This window comes from Mus musculus, chromosome Y (genome assembly GCF_000001635.26).
Source record: "Mus musculus strain C57BL/6J chromosome Y, GRCm38.p6 C57BL/6J".
In the NCBI taxonomy this organism is placed as follows: domain Eukaryota; kingdom Metazoa; phylum Chordata; class Mammalia; order Rodentia; family Muridae; genus Mus; species Mus musculus.
This window is the reverse complement of record NC_000087.7, coordinates 4,362,765-4,385,090: the sequence shown is the minus strand read 5'-3', so window position 1 is coordinate 4,385,090 and position 22,326 is coordinate 4,362,765. Positions and strand designations below refer to the sequence as shown.

General features: G+C 39.6%; 1 long non-coding RNA gene across 1 annotated transcript in view; it reads right to left on the bottom strand.

The window, feature by feature from the left end:
* Positions 1-3,366: 3,366 nt before the first annotated feature.
* The window catches only part of Gm21064 (predicted gene, 21064), a 40,598-nt gene continuing 21,638 nt past the window's right edge, over positions 3,367-22,326 (bottom strand). The window contains exons 8-12 of the long non-coding RNA NR_164186.1: positions 15,052-15,105; positions 13,105-13,232; positions 12,900-13,019; positions 4,216-4,387; positions 3,367-3,634 (exon numbers count right to left, since the gene is read on the bottom strand). This is a non-coding gene — a long non-coding RNA (predicted gene, 21064). The remainder of the gene's footprint in view (positions 3,635-4,215; positions 4,388-12,899; positions 13,020-13,104; positions 13,233-15,051; positions 15,106-22,326) is intronic.

Genomic DNA, 22,326 nt, shown 5'->3' with positions numbered 1-22,326 from the left:
GAGAAGGCATGGAAAAGAAATACTCTTGGGTAGATGGAGATAATTGTAAAGCACCTTGTTCAAATATCACAGATCCTATGATGTTCTTCACAGATGGGGAAGGTCTTAATATGTCTTTTGTAAGTGTGCAAGTCTTAACCTTGGCTTTAGAATAAGGGGAAGGCCCTAGAGATACCTGTGTAGATATCTTTTTTCTAGAGCATCATGGACAAGTGTAAAAGGTCTAAGAGCCTCATGAGCAGGTAGTGAAATGTCTCTACCTCCCTGTCTACTAATGAAAGTATCCTCTGCTTAGAGCATCATGGATAGGTGTAAAAGGTCTAAAATCTCCATGGGCAGGTATTCGAATTTCTTGACCTCCTTGTGTACTAGTGGAAGTTCCAAGAAACTTTTCTTCAGATGGATAAGGGGATAACATCTTCTGTATAGAACTTTCAGGTGTCATAGACAGCTTGATGGGCAAAACAGCTTCCATGGGCCCATTTGAAGATGAATTAGAACCCAGAGCCTTTTTGGCATTTGGAAATTTCTAGAGACTTATGCTGGCATGGAGAAGGACCAACAGAGTTTTGTGTAGGGGGGGGTAAGAGTCTATAACGTCTTGTTTAGTTGGGGAAGAAGGCTGATCCTCCTGAGGAGATAGGGAAGTTCTAATAGTCTCCTGTAAAGTTTGGGGAAGCTCAAATTTTCTGAATTTGGAGGGATGCTGAGGACCCTCTTCTTTAGGGTTCAGAGTGCTAACTGGTATGGTGTCCACTCTAAGTCGCCCTTTGACAGATTGAGAAGGTCTCAGACTGCCTGGGGAAGATGCTGATGGTTCTAGTTCACTTCCTGTATGTGCAGAAGCGAAAGTCCTTTTGGAAGACTCAGGATTTTCTACCATGTCTTGAGTATGTATGGAACTCTCAAGATCCTATTCTAAGAATGGCAAACATCCTTGAGCTCCTGTTGTAGGTGTGGACAATTTTCTCTTTGCTTGGGCATTTATTAGAGGTGTGAGGCTCACTTGGGACATTGTGACTGCATGTATTTCCCTTTGGACTGAAATAGATGATCTGAGCACATTTCTTATTGGTAGAGGACTTTGAAAGCCCTCTTGGTTTCATGGAAAATGACTGAAATTCCCTTGGTCAGGAGGGTCAGGACTCAATATAACTTTAGTAGGGACAGATTGCATAGGACACTTTTCGGGAAAAGGGAAACATCTTTGGAGGTCTTTCTAAGAAGACTTCGCTCTCTGCCGTGTTTTTGCAGCTGTCAAACATTTTCAACTCTGCTAGGGAGAGGACTTGGGACATGATACATTTGGGACAAATCACTGATATTACCATTGGGGGAAAAAGGTTTAGAGCCCTCTTTTTGTGACCTACACTCCTGTTGTAGGTCATCTTGACCAGAGGGTTCTTCTCCAAAATGCTTTGGAAGAGAATTGGAAAGATGAGAATCATGTAGGGTACTTGATAACTTTTTGGTAAGCCTTCAGGAAGAGCAGGCATTATGATTTTACTGTCAGCACAAGTGAGAAGTCTTTGAGATGCCTGTGCAGATGTTCAATGTCTCATAGAGTCTTGGAAAATTTTTGGATACTTCCATTACCTCTTGGCTGAATAAGGAAAGACCCTGAGCATTTTGGGGAGATTTAGGAGATCCCAGATATACTTGGCTAGATTGGGAAGGGTGTAAGGAACCTTGAATGTTTGGGGAAATTTCCTGTCCATGTTGGCCAGCAGAAAAGTAGGCAGAAGATGGCCCAGGCACTGTGTGATCTTCTTTGAACTTTTTAATGGCATCTCCAGTACCGTGTTTGGAAGTTATTACAGGCACTCTGGCATCCAACTGGTGAAAATCCATAGGTTCTTCACCCAGTGGACATAGGCTGGCTTCTTTTCACCTGTCTATGTGTGGGCACAGCAGATGAGGCCACTCATTTTCTGGTGAAAGTCTGTAAATCAGATTGGCTGGTATCCCTGGTTAGTGGATTAGTCGTGAACTCAGGAAACCTCAGAGGAAGTGCAATTGTCCATTTTTTGTTCTCTTTTAGATTCTTCAGAAGGTGCAGGGTCCTGTTATTGGATGAAGGCTTTATAAGAGCTTTGGGTTTCTGTAGCTCTTCTGTAACATTAGATCAGGTTTTTTTTTTTTAATCTCTCATCTTCATAGGGCTTTGGGCACCTGAACTTGTGCCGAGTCTGTATAAGGAGCGCTGGAGTCACAAAATCCCTCGGTTCTCTGCTGGCTAACTGCTTCCCCTGTTAGTTTAAGGTGTTAAATCCAGTTGGGGACAGTGAAGGGAGTCCCAGGCTATGAAGGCTGGGAAATCTTCAAGTGATTCCCCAGTTGCGGTAGGGTATCACTATTCTTTGGGCTACATTTAAGGGAGTTCCAGTCTCTGGAGGATGGGAAACCTGCGGTCTGTGGTCATATTGTCAAGTTGGGCTGAGGCTCACTGCTATTTCTCCACATGTCTTGCTATTTGATCATTAAGTTAATTGTTCAAAAAACATTAAATGGATGACTGCCCCCTTAAAGGGGCAGTGAATGTACTTGCCAATAGTGACTTGTAACAAAAAACGCTTATGCAGCATCCCTCCTGAGAATTGTGGACATATCAGAAGGCACATCACAAAGCATATAAGTTACAGTGGCTTCAGAAATCCAGTAAAGTTCGAGAATGGCTGCCCTCATGCCTTTTCAGGCTAGTCCCTAGCCTAGATAATTGCTGTACTCTTGTCTGCACAGGCCAAACTGGAGCATGCAGATTGGCTGTCCTCGTGTTTGCACTGGCCAGTCCTGAGCTAACTCACTTTAGCAGGGCAATCATCCAAAGTTTCTGAGTGAGGAGTGATCCAGAGGACCCTCATCTTTAGGGTTCAGAGTGCTACCTGGTCTGGTGCCCACTCTAAAGGGTCATGACAAGGAATTGTTGAAGGCAGAGCATGGTTGGAAATAAAGGACATGGTGTTCTTAGGAGACTATGCTCTGAAGTCCATTTTATTTCAGATAGATCCCTCTAACCTAAGGTCATCAGTGAGTGTTGCAGTGATGTCTGCTTCTGTCTCATAACTGAATGGGAAAGGCTTATCCATACCCTTGCTCCTCAGAGGCTATGGGGCTAGACAAACACTGGCATATTTGCTAGGGAAAGAACAGGTGATAATATCTGAATAGAACATAGAATGCATGGAATAAATATCACAGATATTATTCCGTATTTTAAAAATGACCTCTCCTTGATAAATTTGTGATAACTGTGACTCTAACTGGATGCTGAAAGACATCTCTAAATGACTAAATAATACTTACTGCAATATCATTATAGCACAATTAATATACTATTGTTCAGAGAATAAGGGCAAAACAGTAATCTCTTTATAGTACAAATGAAAGTTTTATTTCAAATACTTATATCTGTGTTTGACTAGATTCAGAACACAGACAAAGTTGGATTCCTGAAGATAGCACTTGTGGCCTTAAACAATTGCTTTGTCTGTCACAGTTAGCGAGTTGGGTTCCTATTAATTTTTCATATTTAGATTGCTTGTTGAAGGTCATATAATTCTCCTGAAGCACAACAGGCAAATGGCTCACATCAGTGGCAACACATGGGCCATTCACTTTCAGTCCAATGATGCAGCTGGAATATAGTTGCACAGAATGATTTATTAAATCTTTAGTCAAACTGATTATTTGAGAGGTCATATTTTATAGAAATTGATACACTGAGAAAGTGTAAAATTGAGGCTATAATTGAAGATCCTACTTTACTGACACAGGAACTTCGTTTGCCTGTTGCATACCTTGCCATTTTTCTATGAGCAATTTTTGATCTTGCTGGATGGAAGGTGTTTATTTCACTCCCCTCTTTGATTTTTGTGAAGAATTTCTGTTTCCCTTTGGCTACACAGCAATAAAGGCTTGCATCATTCAGAAACACAGGGGCACTTTCTAAAATCTAATTATTTCCTTGTGAGATTGCCTCAATGCTATGCCATAAGTTCTTTCTTCTTGGAATTCCTGAATGCTTTAGTACCCCCTTTCTTTGTTTAACTCTAATTTATTTCAATAGTTTATATTTAAAAGCTATTTACTGTCAGAATATCCACTCTTTTCCTACAATAGGGGGTAGCTTGTATTCTGGATAATTCTGTATTCACTGTGCTTTTCTGAATTTCCAGTTGGTCTTTTGTCATCTTTGAAAACATTAAATTTAAGTACCAGAATAATCCTGCTAGGCATGAAGAACTTGCTGTGTTGTAAAATGGGTAGGAAATTATAAGTGTTGATTCAGATAATATACACCTTTTGAGAATTAGTTTCACACTTCTAATGTCCGCACAAAATAGCTTTCTTGATTTAAGTTACAGTTGCTATGTTTCATTCAGATAATCTATAAAGGCAAAATGAGTAGTGGATTATAAATGGAGGAATGCCTGCTTTAAGCATGGTAATATTGAAAAGAAATTTCAATTTTTCACTTTGAAATTAAATCTCTGAAGATGATTACTTAACTTGTGTTTGGAAAAGATTTCTGTGAATTTTTAAAAATATCATTATTAATAACAGCAGTATAAAGTTGTTCAAACAAAATGACTTTTATTCATTGTAAATTTAATAATGAAAATAACTGAATAGTAGGTTTGTAGCATTTAAAACAGTAGTTAATATTCTTTAATAAAGCTTTTAAATTCTGTTCATTTTCTTTGTCACAGTACAAAGGAATGAGATTCCTTAGAGCATTTTCACAAATATGCTTCTATTGATTTAAGTTATTGCATTGTGTAATGGAAAAATCCACTGTTGTCTTGGTGATTTCCAAATTTATTCTGTCTGTCTCTGTCTCCGTCTCCGTCTCCGTCTCCCTCTCTCTCTCTCTCTCTTTCTCTCTCTCTTTCTCTCTCGCTCTCCCTCTGTGTGTCTATGTGTGTGTGTGAGTGTTTGTGTGTGTGTAGAATGGCTGAGAGAGAATGGGGGTGGATCTCAATGGCATGTATGTATAATGTTTTTCATGTATGAAGCTGTACATATATATCACATTTACACATACACAAACACACACATCACACACACACATATGTATATGTATATGTGTGTATGTGTATAATGTATATATATATATGTATATGTATATGTATTGATGTATATGTGTATGTGTATATACATATACACAAACACATTCACATACACATAAACACACACACACAAACACACACACTCACACACACACATATATATATATACATATATATATACATATATATAAACATATATATATATAATGTAATTATATATATATGCATATATATATATATATATATATGCATATATATATAATGTAATTTTAGTCAACGGAAAGGTAGCTTGCCACAGACAAACCTCACTTAGGTCATCGATCCATGGGCATAACTTGGGTTCTGGGTACAGGTGGGCAAGGATTCGCCAAGAAGAGGTGCTGAGAAACAGACACGACCAAAAAGAGGATGGAACTGAATGTAATTTGTCTCAAAGCGAGCACTAGTCTTATAAGTGACATTTACACAAAATAGAGGAATGCCTACAAAGGACTGGCAGAGACCAATTGGGATAGAATTCAATGTTAACAACTGTGATCACAAGCAGCCCCCCCCAAGGTTTGCTTAAACTTAGAAGCCATAGGCAAGGGTCTCATGCCCTTGCAATGGTTCCTCTTCTAGTCTATCATATAGTACCCCTACACCCTAGGCCATTGTAAATTCCTGTGCATGGTTGAAACTCAACTATCTATAATTCTAAGTATCTATTCTGCTTTCTCCTTATAACATAACCTTCCTTATTCCGAGATAATGGTAAATTCTTGCATATGGTAGTAGTTTGTCCTGAGATTTCTAACTCTATGTAGCAGATAGTAATGCCTGATTTCTTTCATTGTCTCTCTTACAATACTAGAGGTTAATCTGAATGTACCCGAATAGGCAGCATCCTTACTGAATTCAAATACCATGGTTTGCTTAAGGACTGCCTAGGAGAGGAATTCATAGGTGAGGAATGTAACTTAGCAATATGTCAAAATCAATCCTTAGAGGCACTTACAGTAAATCAATCTTAAGAGAAAGCACACAGATCCATTTACCGACTAAAGCAAGGGCACTGGAGTATTCATTATAAAGGTTGCCATGAATACAGGAGACTAAGTTTCCATGAATTTTTCGCCTCAGGACCATGTCTAGGCTTTTTGGCCTGTCAGGCGGGTCGCTACTCGTGTGTTTGTAGCAGTCACTGAAATCAAGGCATTTGGAGGAAAATGGATGGAAGGAGAGTGTTTTGTTAGGTGAGTTAACACAGATTTGGAATGAGGGAATTAACATAGATTCCTCTCATATGGGTTTGAGATCATTTTTATATATTTTCATGCATGTGTGTGGTTGAGTGGTAGTATTATCTAGGAGAAAGATAGAAAACAAAGTAGAATACATATCATAAAAAAATATAAAATGGTGTGTAGCAATTGCTGTATTATTTCCGTGATAAACCATTATTACCAAGACAACTAGTAGAAGGAAAGCTTTTTTTTGTCTTATCATTCCAGAGTGATAAGATTTCGTCATGATGCCACAACTCAGCCCTGAGGCAGAGCTGGGGCTCCAGAACTCCTCCCACATACAAAGATACCTTGACTACCAGGAGGTCTGTCATAGCCAAGCTCACAGATGAGATATCCCTTGAAGCAATACCTGGCCTACCTGGGATCTCCAGGGGCCCTGCGTAGGCAAACCCTATCTGTCTTGCCCTGCTACAGACACATCTTCCTTTTGGCCCACAACTTGGCCTGTGCCAGAGCCGCTGTTCCAGATCCCATCCCACAACCCTAGACAGCCTGATTCCTGGTAGCTCCATCACAACCAGTACACAAGCTCATACAAGGAACAGGATCCAGTCAGAAACAATAAGCCAAGTTAAAATCTGAGATAAACAGATGTTGAGAGGCAAGTGAAAAATTGGAAAAGACCCAAAAAACACTGAAAGCTTTAAAAAATCAACAAAACCCTAAGAAAAGAAAAGTATATTCATTTAAATTCTAAAACTAAGAACCTAAATCCCTAACAAAATATCCCAAAATTCTAAAAAAAAAGACAAACAAACACATTTCTAGAACTCTAAAAAGACCCAAAAAACCTAAAACCTTTAACAAACCCATAAGCCGAAAAAGAAACAAACGAAAACAAAACAAAACACATAGAATGTTAAAAAAAAATCCTAAAATTCTTTAAAAGCCCTAAAAGATCCTAATACCCCAAAATACCTTAAAATCCAGATGAAATCAAGAAACATCCAACCCCCAGAAAATAAACCTCAAGAAAAACCTAAAATCCCCCAAAAATCCAAAATTATTTTTAAAATCATAAAAAACTAAAACCCTACATAAAGTCCCTAAGTCAATCAATCCCTCTTAAAATCGTAAAAACTCTAAAATACTTAAAACACCCTACAAGATACCTAAAACCGGAAAAGTAGGAAACCCTAAAAAAACCTTAGAATCTTTAAGCAAACCCTAAAAAAAGCCCTAAAAAGCTTTTAAAAATAACTTAAAATATATTTAGCTATATACCTATCTATCTACCTTTCTACCTCTCTACCTCTCTGCCTATCTCATCTATCTCATCTATCTATCTATCTATCTATCTATCTATCTATCTATCTATCTACATATCTATCCATCCATCCATCCATGCATGCATCCATCCATCCATCCATCCATCCATGCATGCATGCATCCATCCATCCATCCATCCATCCATTTATCATCTATCTATCTATCTATCTATCTATCTATCTATCTATCTATCTAACTATCTATGTATCTATGTATGTATGTATGTATGTATGTATGTATCTATCTATCTATCTATCTATCTATCTATCTATCTATCTATCTACCTATCTATCTACATTTTTTTTGGTTTTTCAAGACAGGGCTTCTCTGTGTAGCTCTGCCTGTCCTGGAGATCACTCTTTAGACAAGTGTGTCCTCAACCTCAGAAATCTGCCTGCCTCTGCCTCCCAAGTGGAGAGAATAACATAGAATCCAGTCAACAACTCTATACATAGGACCTGGGACTAAAAACCATAGAGGAACAATATATTTCCCTTTCCATCTTTTTAAAACCTGAAAGGCTTGAATCTTTACCCACCGATGTGTGCAGGTGAACACAGCCTTGAGGAAACATCAATGCTTGTATAACTACTTATCACATTGGAAGATCGTTCTGACTATTGCCTGGACTCTCTCTTATCTAAAGGATATAAATTTGATATAGGTTAAAGTCATAACAGAATGCTTGAGGATTCAATTCAAAACAAACTATCTAATGTCACCTTTGGAATAAAGGAAAGGGTGACCTTCTTTGGTCAAACCCAGTGGTTGATGCTCCCCCCTGTAGAAATGTACAATATCCAAGGACATATTTTGGGGAATCAAAAGACCGAAGCCCACTGAGCCTTCCCCAGGTTAGTTCTCTTGGCTATTTCAAAAAACAAACCAACAAACAAACAAACAAACAAAAAACATGGAGTGCAAGAAGCATCTGGGGAATAGAGGAGTTCTGAGAACCTCTTCTCAGAATGAGAAGTTCTAATACCAACTTCAACTGAGGAGAATTCATCAATGTCTTGGATCCTAAAGTAGAGGTCCCTAGTCATATTTTGTATGTCAGAAATATCTGGTTCACCCATGGTCATCAGGGGTTATTTCTAGGCTCTATTGGGTACTGGAGGAATGTTAACACTCTTTCTCACTACCTTCCAAGAATTTTCCCCATATACATACCCTGTGTAACATCTGAGAGTCCAGGCAATCATCACAACAATCTCCCAACATGATAAGTAGTTATAAAATCACTGACGTTTCCTCAACGCTCTGTTCAGCTGCACACATCTGCGGATAAAAGATAGGAATGGTGCATTGTGATGACCATTTTTGAGGTACAGGATAGGACAGCTAATTTCAAGTTTCTATTTTCTGTCTTATGATCTAAAAGGAGAGAAATGTGATTTGGCATTGGTCCTGTATGTGATTTGTAAATATCTTTGACAGAGGGGATATTTTTAAAGCAAACTTAGTTAATAGGGGTATTTGCAAGGCACATCCAGAGGTGAGTCTCTGGTAGTTCTTTAACTGCACAGATGGACCTGAAGTGTCCTAGTACAGAGGGTGGAACTCTGAAACACAACTTCAACACAGGAGCTAATTCTGAGACTCCTTTCTATAGACTTTGACTTCCCAAGTTCTCTTTTGCTGAAACTAAAGGTCTAAAATACACTTGGTGAATGGAAGTAGACAATAGACCCATACTCCTACTGGGAAGACAGGGAATGTTAGATGCTCTTTTATGTAGAATTAATGGTATATGTCTCCCTCATTCTGAAAGCCCTTTAAGGAAAAAAGAAAGATGTAAAGCTACTTGGTAGGAAAAGGAATATTCCATGTAAGACATAATTCGTGTTTTGGGCCACATTTGGCCAATAAGATCTAGGGCATTGTTAGTTCTAGGACAGTTCTGACATTCTATACAGTGTAGTGAGAAAAAAGTAAGTTAACATTAGGAAATATGAACCCCACATAAGAGAGGAAATCTTACAGGCCCTACTGCAAGAAGAGGACAGAATCTCCTTGAGGCAGACTGTGAAGTTGCCATATACACTTCTGTCCAAGGTAAAAGATCCTGGTACTTAATATAGTGGAGAATGTTTCCAGTGATGATCATAAGTTTCCAATCCTGATTCAGAGTTTTATATTTTCATAGTTTGTGTTCATTTGGGAGAGACAAGGCAGAAACATATTCCTTCTTCCAACAGTTTGGGTTGACTGTTGATGGCTAGGATACTTCTTTGACTTTGTTTAATATCCAAGTCTAGAAAGAATTAATGAATTTATTACATTTCTATTGACTTGCTGAAAGGCCGATGGCACAGGTTCTTTGCTCTTATTTGAAACTTAGACTATGGGACCTCACACCAGAGAGATCTAAGCTGCCTTGTTTACAGAAGGAGTCACTTTTTGAAATATGTCTGATCAGTTAGGTATAAACCTACTTTGACAATATATGGGATGTAATCTTTGAGAAAGAGACTATGTTGGGAGGATAAGAAAGATCAGAGAGATCACAGAATCCCTCAGGCAAATGTTTACCTTAGGAATTGGAAGAATATGTCAAAAACAGCTTATTAAGTGCAAATGTACTCAAAGTCCACGGTACCCATGTGTTCTGAGACTTTGAGGCGACTTTGCCAAAAATCAGAGCATTTATCTTACAAATTGTTTGGTAATGTCTAGGTCTATGTTCTCTACAAGCTGTACAGCATCATGCCTGACATGGGAAACAAAGATGGAACTGCTCCATTTCAAGTGAAAGGCTTAAAATTAGAAATTAGATGAGGGTTCTTTTTTTTTTTTATGTCATGTCCCAGGGCACCATTTCAGAGTTGTTTGACATCCCTTCTTTTATTTGAGCATGTTAGTTGCTTATCTGTAGACTCCTTAAGCAACAGAATTTATATTATGCCAAGTTCAAATTTAAGGGGGTATCTATATTTCCCTAATTCAAAGATAAAATGTAAGTTTTTTCCTTGAGAGAGTATTTATGTCAAAGATTCTTCATTGAAACTGTTTTGAACCTAGAATTTACCTTGAACTGAAGTAAAAATCTGGGAAACATTAGGAAAAATATCTAAGGTTCAGTCAATAATATCAGCAAGTTGTGTGGGATTCCTTGACCTAAATGAATGTCCAAGCCTGCTTTGGACAAACTGGTATGATCAGAGGCTCCCTTTACTTTAGGGAAAGATTTGATGCCTCCTTAATCAAAGGCAGAAGAATATAGTATCCCTGGGAAGAAAGGAGTTGCTGATATGCTTCTGACAGGGGAGATGATCAGAGTATGAAAATCTCCATAATATTTTGAACAAAAAATAAATTGCTTACCTTAGCACCTGAGGTCCTAGCAGTGCCACACCTAATGGTTCCTCACATCCTGGGGTATCTATATCTTTAGCAGAATTAGCAAGACACCAATATAGATTCCATGATTCATGAAAAAAACTTGGGGTTGTATCTTCAGCATGACTGCCAACTAAGAATTATGTTCAACGAACCAGAACTGAGTTAGAATGATGTTTTCACACCAAGTTGTATGACTGTAGTCAAGGAAGTGGCCTAAGGATCCAGGATTGGCCTCCTCCTCTTGAGTTCTGTGAACTGTGACCAGAGGGAGAAATGCTCCTTGGTCAAGGGAAAAATATCCCATGGGCTCCTGAACGGAAGTGATTTTTATGAGAGCCCATTGGGAAAAGGGGGTGATTTTTAAGACTTCAATCATCACAGGAAGGGAAATACCATACTGTGGAATGGAATAGGTCCCTCAATTATTTTGGACAGTAGGAGAATAGCCCTGTTTACCTTCTGAAGAGGAGGTTAGTCCAGGCACTCCAGAAATCCAAATCTTCAGAGAACTCTAGAAAAGCCTTATCTCTGAGGACACTTCAGACTTGACTGCAATCTGAGGTTTCTTCTGAGAAGATTGCTCAAAGTCCCTGGATCTGTTCCCTATTTAAACTTACAATAGGCCACACAAGTGAGGGTGGGGAGGACAGTAACCTTTCTGATGACCAACTTAAAGAGAGATGGCCTTGGATCCAGGCTGATGTTTATTCATTGGCCATGGGACTTGAAACCAGACTTCTCTGAGGTATTTGGTGGTCAAAGGTGTATCCCCTAAACAATAAGTTCTGAGAGAGAAGCATGTCAGTGTGTCAGATGTGTATATTTGTTGAATGGTAGACCTGAGTCAGCCATTCACAAAGAGTGAAACTCCTGTGAATTCTTGGTACCAAGGGTTCAGTTTTAAGCACACCAGAGCTGAGCTTGAATGTTTGAGACATACTCCTCACTCAGAAGGTCAGTTCTATACCTTGCTTCATCAGAGGGACATGCCTCAGACCCCTCAAGCATTTATGATATCTCTTTTGTCATAAAATGCATCTGTGCAGCCCAGTTTTTTTAGATGGGGACATTTGAGAGCTCACCTCTTTCATCCTGAAACATTCTTAGACTGACTGAAACAAGGGATCACATAGCCAATGTCCCTTTGGTGAGAACTGAAAAGTCTGAGTCACAATGGTCAGATTGATATGATCTGATACTTCTTATAGGGGAGAGGAAAGAACTATACCTCCCCTTTTGCTGTGTGATCCTTTTGACATTTGATTTTGATATGATGTGTATATTTTGGCCTCCTATGACAGAAGGGATCACCAAAGGGTACCCAAATTCACATTGTATTGATGGTTCTCTCCCTGGGCAAGAGAGAGCAGGTATCATGTCCTCTGCTTGAGATAATTTATGTCTGTAATTTCTTTGCATAACAGTGAATGAAGTGGCACTCTGTTTTGGAGCTCATGGATGTATGAATCCCATAGGAGAGGAACCAAAGCTGTGGGTCTCTCTCTCTCTCTCTCTCTCTCTCTCTCTCTCTCTCTCTCTCTCTCTCTCTCTCTCTCTCTCTCTCTCTCTCTCTCTCTCTCTCTCTTGGACGGTAGGAACATGTTTTGAGTCCTCCTTAGTAGAAACAGGGTGGCTGATATCCTCTTGGCGTGATGATGAGGGTTTGAAACACCTATGGGGACTGTCTCCATCTGGAGAAGACTTAATTTCTTCTTGTTCTGCAGTGGAAGTTTGCAGGGCTCATTTGGTATTAGAGGCATCCCTCTGATTCCTCCGGTTAGATGTATCATTTCTGAGAATCTCATGAGGAGATGTGGCATGCCTGAGGCTCTCTTCATGAGAGAGAGAGTGGTTTACATGAACTCTTCTGTAGGTATGGAGCATGGTTTGCCACTCTCATGCTCTGAATGGGAAGCTGGAGCATTACCTTGGGCAGAAGGGGCCTTTTCTGATGGGGTTTTCAAAGATTTGGTAGGTCTGTGAATCCTTTGGCATGGTGGGGGACTTCTGAGGCCCTACTCATGAGATGGTGAACATCTGCAGGATCCTTTGGCAGTATCAGAAAGAGTGACATTTATGTTAGTCACAATTTTAAGCTTTACACTTCTTTTCTTTGATTTGAAATCTCTTACCAGCATTTGTGAAGAATGGCACTCTTTCTCCCCAGCATCTTTTGAGAGCACGGATTTCAGTCGTGCTTGATCTACAGAGGTAGAGCCTAGTCTTGTTTTCTGCAATATAGAGGATGTGGGGCAAACCCCTGGAGGAGGAGAATGACAGAGAACATTTTTATGAGGGATGCTAGTTCTGAAACTCAATTGTGATGGTTTTAAGGTGAAGATGCTCCTTTGATGAGTAGAGGTAGGACTGGATTTATTTTTTTTGGACACACTTGTAAGATATGAGGCTACTTTTGGCAGAAGAGATACATTTTAGGTCATCAAGTTCTAAGAGGCAGTATCTGATATCCCCTTCAGAAAATGGGACATGTTTCAATATTGTTCGGTTAGAATTAAAATGTCTAGGGCTCTTCCTGGGATAAGAGTAATTTTGTCAGGCCATCTCATGAGAAGGGGTAGGAATAATGTCACTTTTTGTACATAGGGAGACTCTGTGAGTTTCTGTTGAAAAGGAAGTACCCATGGTGTCTTTGGGAGATGGCATAGGTTCTAGAGGCCCTTGGGTTGGTTGAGAAAGTTCTACATATTCCTGGGGTAATGTTGGTGTTCCCAGGATCCCTGGTTCAGATACTAAAAAGCTCAGCACACCTACATTGGTCTTCAAAAGACACAGAGACCCTGTTACAGATGGCATAGATTCTAGAGTCCCTGAAACCAATTATGACCTCTTAGAAATGGATTGGGTACATGGCAGAGGTTCTTCTGCCTATGGACTAAGTGGTGAAGGAGCCTATCATCTGGGAGTATCTTGCATGGCTGACAAAGATCCTATGATCTCTTCGGTGATAGGTGTTATATCTACATGGTTTTGCATACATGGCCATGTTTATAGTTTGTCCTCGGCAAAAAGTCCAAGCTCTTTAGGATCAGATGGTGAATATCCTAAATCCTCTTTTTCCAAACAGGGTCCTTGGGGCTCTTCGGATATAACAAGGAGCTTTCTGAAGGTCATTGGGCAGGTGTTGATATTTCTACTACACCATGGGCATACAGAGAAAGTCTCTGAGGAAAAAATCTAGGTTGTACCACTCAAATCCAATTGGACAGATAAAGGAAACCCTAGACTCACTATGGTAGATAGTGAAATTTCCAAAGCTCCTGGTGAAACATTGGCTATTCCTGGCTTGCTTTTTGTACATGAGCAACATTCCAGATTTTCCTGTAGAAGACAGGCATGGGCCTACAACTTCTAGAATAGATAAAAAAGGTCCTGATTCACTTGAGCAGATAAGGACATTGTCAAAGGCTCTAGGGCAGACGATACAGGTCATAGTGTTCCCTGTCCAGATAAAGAAATTACCATGGCCCCTTTGGAAGAATGAGTAGATCCTGAAGCATCTGAAGCATATAGATCAGTTTGTTGGACCATTTGTGGAGTAATCAAATAATAATTTGGTACCTGGCATGAAGTTTAAGATCCCTCTGTAGGTTTAGAGTGATTATGTGTAAATGAATGGATTCAAAAGGCTTAAGGAAAAAAGTGAGGAAATAAGTTGGATAGAAATTGCAAGTTACACAGATGAGTCACTGGATATCACATGACCTGGGGTAGCTATTGAAAATGATTATCCACCTGATGCAAATGATGAATATCCTAAAGTCCCCTGGGGAGATGGCAAAGGTTCTATAGAGCCTTATGCAGTTCCTGAAATTCTCAGAGGTCCCTGGATAGATATCAAAGTCCTTCCTGTATTTATAGCTGGGTCAGTATATCCCTGACACAGCTGGGAAGATGGTGAGTCTTCTACTATATAGTATGCAGATGTGGACTGAGTTCCTATACCTTGTTTATGTAAAGAAGTATTTGAAAGCCTTTGGAAGATGTATAATCTTGGGTAGACATTTGCGGACATGTGGAGAGACATAAGTTCCCCTGTGCAGAGAGGCAGGGACTCACACCTCCAAGAGCAGAATCCGAAGATGCTGGAGTCCCGTGTTCTCAGGAGAAAAGACCTAGAGAATTAGAAGAACATTCATATCATTGGTATGTATTCATCACTGCCTATGCTGAGATAGAAAGTTTCAGAGGCTCCTGGGTAGATTTCATAGTAGCTAGATACTCTTAGCCAAATGGGAAAGTCTCTGCACATCTTTGTGTAGAAGATAAATGTGTAAAAGTTTTTGGAGGTGATGGTGGCAAAGTTCCTAGAGTCACTGAAGTTGAATGAGAAAATTCTACATCCTCTATCACTCCAGGCAAATGTCCTAATCTACTCTGTGAGTGGTTTTTTTTTTTTTTGGTTTTGTTTTGTTTTGTTTTTTTGTTTGTTTGTTTTGTTTCGGTTTGGTTTTGTTTTGGTTTTTTTGTTGTTGTTGTTTTTTGTTTGTTGGTTTGTGTGTGTGTGTGTGTGTGTGTGTGTGTGTGTGTGTGTGTGTGTGTCAATAATCATGTGAAACCTGTTGATTTTTCCAGAATTTTTTGGTTGAAGAAAAAATAACTTTGTATGCGCATAGTTCCCTCTTCTGTCCTGGAAATTTTCTTGGACTTTTGAAAAGATGGAAAAGCTTCTAAAACCACATAGGTATATTATGCTCCTGAACAGCTAGTAGAGGTGTGCAATGTCCTCCATATGATGGTGAAGGTCAAAAGGATACTTGACATTTCTGGCTAGGTAGGGAAATTCCAGTGTTTTTTTGGGAAAGCTGGGGATCTTTGTACAAAATGTTGGGAAGTTGGAAAAAATCCCATATCTGTTTGCAAATAAGTTGGAGCATTCAAACTATTTTGAGCAGATTAAACATTTTGTGCAGTCCCTTGTTTAGATGTGGACAGTTTTAGAGACCTTTGGGTAGAAAAGAAATGTCCAAAGGCCTCTTGGGAAGATGAAGAACTTAGAGTTCCTTGTGAAGCTAAAGAAACTTCTAGATGCCTCTGATCAGATGACACAGATTCTGGTAGCACCTGAGTATATTTGGTAGACCCCAAAGGTCCTGGAGTGGGAGGCAAAGTTCCCACAGTCTGCACAGTGTGCCCAGACAAAGAACATTGCACAGGCAAATTTCCAATTGCAACTATTCAGACATGTATTTTCCTACTATGGCTTGGGCAGATAAAGAATGCCCCTCTGTGGCCTGAGCAGATGTGGAATACCCTATAGTACTTTCTTTAGATTTAGCCACTTTCAGACTCCTTTCTTCTGATAGACAAGAATTCCACAGTTCCTTGCTCAGATCTCAAAGATGATGGTGTCATCTGTAGCTATGTAGTAAGATTCAGATGCAGTCCAGCACATCTGTAAGTGTCTGAAGTCCCTTGAAAGATGGAGGATATTCATTTGTTTCTGATACAACTGGGTAAGTAGCTGAATGCAGTAGAGCCTTGTCAGTAGGTCTTGAGTGATGTGTCATTGCCTGGGCTGAGATGGAAAGTGCCAGAAGCCCCAGGGCTGATTGCAAATGTGCTAGATTCCCTGGACCAGATGGAAATATTTCTGCACCTCCTTTAGGAAAAGATGAATGTCTACCAGGTTCTTGAGGTGATGGTGGCAAAGTTCATAGAGTAGGCAAATCAGATGGAGAAGATTCTATATCCTTCATTAGTTGAGGCAATGGGCCCACAGTAGTCTCTGTGTCTTTACATTGTCCCATTCCCAATATCCTTGTGGAATCTGCCAAAGGTTCTACATACCTTTGGGTGGATGACAAAGAAATTTGCACAGTCAAAATTCTCTTTGCAGCTGTGGAACGTTCCTTAGACTTTAGAGAGGTCAGAAAATATCCTTGAAACTGTGGACTAGAAAGAGGGTGATCCTGAGTTCCTAGTACAGATGGTGAGTGTGTTACATCTCCTGATGAATATGAAATGGATTTTTGAGATTTCTGGCTAGGTTGGTACAGAACAATGAACCTTGAAGAAGCTGGGGATCTTTGTCCAGAATGTTAGAAAGAGGAGAAAATCTCATAGATTCCTGGCAATATGCTGGATGTTGCACAGTCTTTGGAGAAGATAGCACAATTTCTACAGACACTAGTTTAGATGTGGGCAGTTTTAGAGACCCTTGGTCAGAAAGGGATATTCCAAAAGCCTCGATGGAAGACGAAGAGCCTAGAGTTCCCATTGAAGCTAAATAAATTCCCAGAGGCATCTGATCAGATGACACAGTCTCTGAGACTACAAGAGTGACTTGTGTACACAACAAAGGTCCTGTAGTGGTATGCAAAGTTTCCAAGTCTGCTTTTCAGACATGGAGTTTCATACTGTGGCTTGTGTAGATAAAGAATGCCCCATAGTATCCTGAGCATAAGCATAAGACCCTATAGATGTTTCTTTAAATTTAGTCCCTTGTTCAGATGAGCAAGGTTCCTTGCTCAAATCTCAAAGATGATCATGGTACCGGTAGTGATGTAGTAAGATCCAGATGCAATCCAGCACAATTGGAACTTTCTGAAGTCCCTTGGGTAAATGGAGACTATTCATTTCTTTCTGAAACTGCTGGGGAAGAAGCTAAATGCAGTATAACCCCATCAGCAGATCCTGAGTTATGTATCATTGCCTGGGCTGAAATGGAAAGTGTCAGAGGCCCCTGGATTGATTGCAAAGGTGCTATATTCCCTGGACCAGATGAGAGCATTTCTATACCTCCTTTACGAAAAGATGAATGTCTCACAGGTTCTCAAAGTGATGGTGGCTAATTTCCTAGAGTAGGCAAAGCAGATTTAGAAGTTCTGGCATCCTCCCTCACTTGAGGCGAAGGGTCCACAATAGTCTCTGTGTGTTTACATTGTCCCAATCCCAATACACCTGTGGAATCTGACAAAGGTACTGGATTCATTTGAATGGATGACAAAGAACTTTGAAAACGCAAAGTTCCCATTGCAATTGTTAAGTTTTTCTTGTGCCCTTGAGAAGTTAGCAAACTACTCGAATAGGTATCTGACCATCTGGTGCAGATAGGTAGTATTCTGGATAACCTGGCAAATACAAAAATTTCTCCTGATTTTTCTCGCTAGAAAGGAGAGGTTCATTAGTCTGTGGGGAACATGATGAACATTGTATGTTGAGCACATGGAAAAAATTTGAGAGCCCTCTAGTGTGTAGATTGATGTTTGGAAGACTTTGTTAGAGATGACAGTACCTACAGGTTCTTGTTTGGGTGTGAACAGAGTCCCTTGGACAGATAGGGAAGTTCCCAGAACCCTTTGTACAGATGGTCAAGATCCTACCATTCCCTCTGCAGGTAAGGAAATTCACAGAAGTACTTGGTAAGATGGAAAAATTCCTAGATCCTGCTTGTCACTTTCTTTATAAACTGGGCTAGACCTCAAAAGTTGTTCAACTCCCTGGGCAGCTATGGGCTGTTCCAAAGTAAACTCTTGATTAAGGTAAGCTTGTCCATCCACCCGAGTAGATGGTGAAAACAATGGAGAAATTTATGCTAATATATTCAGCTCAAGAGTTGCTTGTGAATACAGGGAAGTTGTCACAGTTTTTTCATAGATGGTGGAGGGGATTGACATGGTTGTATTGGTGAGGAATGTCCAATAGGCTTTGGGACTTGAAGCAATGTTTCTGTCGACTGAAGCACACATGAATACATTCCCAAAGAACCTGAGATGAAAGAAAAATCTAAAAACAAACAAACAAACAAACACCAGAAACAAAACAAAACAAAAACAAACAAACAAACAAAAAACATTGTTATCTTCCCAAGTGACTGTGAAACCTTTATCTTCTGTACCATGTGCTCAGAAATTTCTACTAATTATATCAGGTTCTCCAACAACTGTGAGATGTAAACAAGCACGTCTAGAACATTCTATACCTGTCCAGGAAACTGTGGATTCTTTGCCATCTGTTCCTGGGGTTCTAGAACATTCAGCAGCTTTCCAACAGAAGCGAGGAAACTAGTCAACATGGTAGAATCTCAGGATACCTCACCAATATTCCAAAGTACTACAGGCCCATTGCCACATCCCTCAAGTCATACAGGATATTCACAACCTGACCAATGATCTCAGGAGTATTCTTTAGAAGTCTCAAGGGATCTAGCCCCTTTGAAGTCTACCAAAATTTTCATATCTGTTGAAGCATGTCTAGGCCTTTCATTATATACTCAACAGTCTATCCAGCAGTCAACATCTTCCCAAAAGATTCTGGGAACATCAGAGTGTGCCAAGTGTATTCATTAACATATGAATCAAGCAGACACCCCAGAGCACTCAGGGACTAAGCCACCATACAAAGAGGGGCACCCATGACTCTAGCTGCATATAGAGCAGATGATGGTATTGTCAGACATCAGTGGGAGGAGAGGTCCTTGGTCCTGTGAAAGCTAGATGCCCCAGTGTAGGCAAATGCCAGGGTAGAGAGGTGGTGTGGGTGGGTGAGGGAACAGGCTCATAGAAATAAAGCAAGTGTCAAATGGAATAGGGAGTTCCTGGGGTTAAACCAGGAAAGGGCTGATATTTGAAATGTAAACACACACACACACACACACACACACACACTCTCTCTCTCTCTCTCTCTCTCTCTCTCTCTCTCTCTCTCTCTCTCTCTCTCTCTCTCTCTCTGATGGTTTTAACTGTGACTTCAAGTGGGTTTGCATCTAATCACAGGATGATCTAAATTTTCCCCATTCCTGCTAGTTTTTTGATAAATTAGAGTAAATGTGTTTGCATCTCAATCTCCAAATAAAATCATAGTTGCTCTTATCACAACCAAGCTCCTCAATCTTTTTCATCACAATACAAATCTAAGGCAAATCTTAAATATAAAATTCTTCCTGGCTGGACAAATATTTTACTGCTACAGCAAGAAGTTTTGGTTTCAATCTTCAGGAATGATAAATAAAAACCGCCAAAATTTAGAAATAAAAAATAAAGAAGGCATGATTTCTCAGGCCCCATTACATTTCTGAGGCTGAGGACTTCAGTTACAATCCCAGTCCAAGCTGGAATTGAGGTTTCAGACAATCCTGAGATATAGAGTTAGAGCTTACTTTCCTAAACCAAAACAACAAATAAATAAAGACAGCCTGGCCTGAATTATGTCTATGTCTGAATTCCCACCACTTCTGAGGCTGAGAGGAGCCTCTAATATTTGAGGCAGTTTGGAATCTATATATAGAAATTTCGGCAATCTGGCATTTTAACAACAGGTAGAGGTAAGTGTAAACTGGTCTTCAGTTTGTTTTTAATGAATTCCTGGTGGGAAGCAGTAGCACAGAAGAGGTTCTTGTCTGTTTCATTCACTAAGTGACGTCCAGTTTACTCACACCTCACATCCCCAGTCCCCAAGAATACTTTCAGGGTCTCCATTTCCTTGGCCTTCCTGATTTCTGCTAGGAGCTAGTCTGTTCAAACTCTTGCACTTACAGTGAAGTTCTCAGTTTTTCTCAGCAGAGGCCTAAGTGGGAAAGGTCGATTGTGAACCTGGAAGTAGTAACTTCCTGAGTCCAGTGAGGGTCACCTCCTCTCATTACTCCTGAAGAAACACCTCCAAAACTCCACCTTCATCCCCACCCAGACCCCTAGCTGAACCAGGATTAACCAACAGACACTTGACTACCTCCACTGAGACTTCACCCTACCATGATACCTCAAAAATTTTGCTTCCTCAAAAACTCTTTGTAGCCACCATGAAGCATACTGGGTAACAGGGTTTGAACAGCGGGAAAACAATCTCAGCCAAGCCCATTGCTGATTGGCTGTGTTTGCACATGAGTTCTAAGGGTGAGAGAGGCTCTTTCAGTCATCTGTGATTAAAGCTTCAAAAAGTGAGTAGTTTTTTAGCTTCCACTACTACCCAGAGGCTTTCCATTTTCTAAGTTTGCAATACTAACTTGAAAGTTAAAATAAAATGAACTCCAAAGACGACTCTCCTACTTTGTTTCAGATGAAGGGGCTGTTCTGTGTAACTCTAAATTGGTTTTTTTGTTTGTTTGTTTGTTTGTTTTTACCTAAAGTGTTTTTGCATGTTTGTATTTATATAACATGTATGACTAGTTCTCCTAGAAACTAGAATAGGATGCCAAAATCCCTGGATCTAGAATTAAAAATGGTTTTGAGAATTATGTGGATTCTAGGAACTAAACCTTGGTTCTGTCCAAGAGCAACAAGTGTTCTTAATTTCTAAGCCATCTTTCCATTCTTATCCTGTGTGTGTTTTAAGGTGTGCTGGACCATTTCTCATGATAGATGTTTAATTTTACTATATAATGGAGAGTATAAAAAATGACTTTGTTAATATTGTCTATTTCCAGAAACAGAAAAAACAAACAAAAAACAAAACAGCAACAAAAACATAATTTTAATGGACTGTGTAAATCATAAAAAGTTTCAGGATAAAATTGGAGTGTATACATTTCAGTATATGGGTGCATAAGGAGGCCAGATATAGACATCTGTTTTATTCTCAATCATGTTGCAAATTTCTTTTTCATTTTCTCTATTTTTTTTCAAGTCAGGGTTTATCTGTACAGCTCTGGTTAACCTGGAACTCACCATGTCTACCAGGGTGGCATCAAAATCAGAAAACTCCCTGCCTTTGCCTCACAATTTCTGGGATTAAGGCATGTGCCACCACTGACTGACCCAACTTAAAACTTGAGACAGGTTCTCTCTGAATATGCAGCTCACCAATGCCACTACCTTGGCTAGCCAGCAAGCTGTCTCCACCTACTCAGCACTGGGTTGCAGCCTGCATTTTAGAAGTGGATTCTAGGTCCCCACCTTAATTTTCAAGGAAAACACTTTACTAAAACAGCCATCTCTCTAGCCTCTCTTCAAGGTTTGTTCTGTTGCTATAGACACTGCAATTTTTTGTTTGTTTGTTTTTTGTTTGATTGTTTTCTTTTTCTACTAATCTAATCATGCCTAAGTTTAGGCTCCTAAAATGCTTAGTGCTGGTCTTGCTTGTTTCCTTACGAGAGCAAATTGGTTTTCTTGCTCGCTTTACAATTTGTGGTTAATTTGGCACACTGGATGAACTGACATTTCATTTACTAGGCTTATTGCTGTGTTTTGTTTCTTTGGTGGGTTTTTTGTTAATTTGCTGGGTTTGTTGTTGTTTTTTGCTGTTTTTTGTTTTTGTTTTTGTTTTTGTTTTCACCACTGAAGATGAAACTCATAACTTTTAATGGTGCTTTACCACTGAGCTACATCTTTAGTTAATCTTTAGATTTGAATGTTGGATGAGAAGTTATCTGTATGTATTTTTTAAAGAAAACTATAATT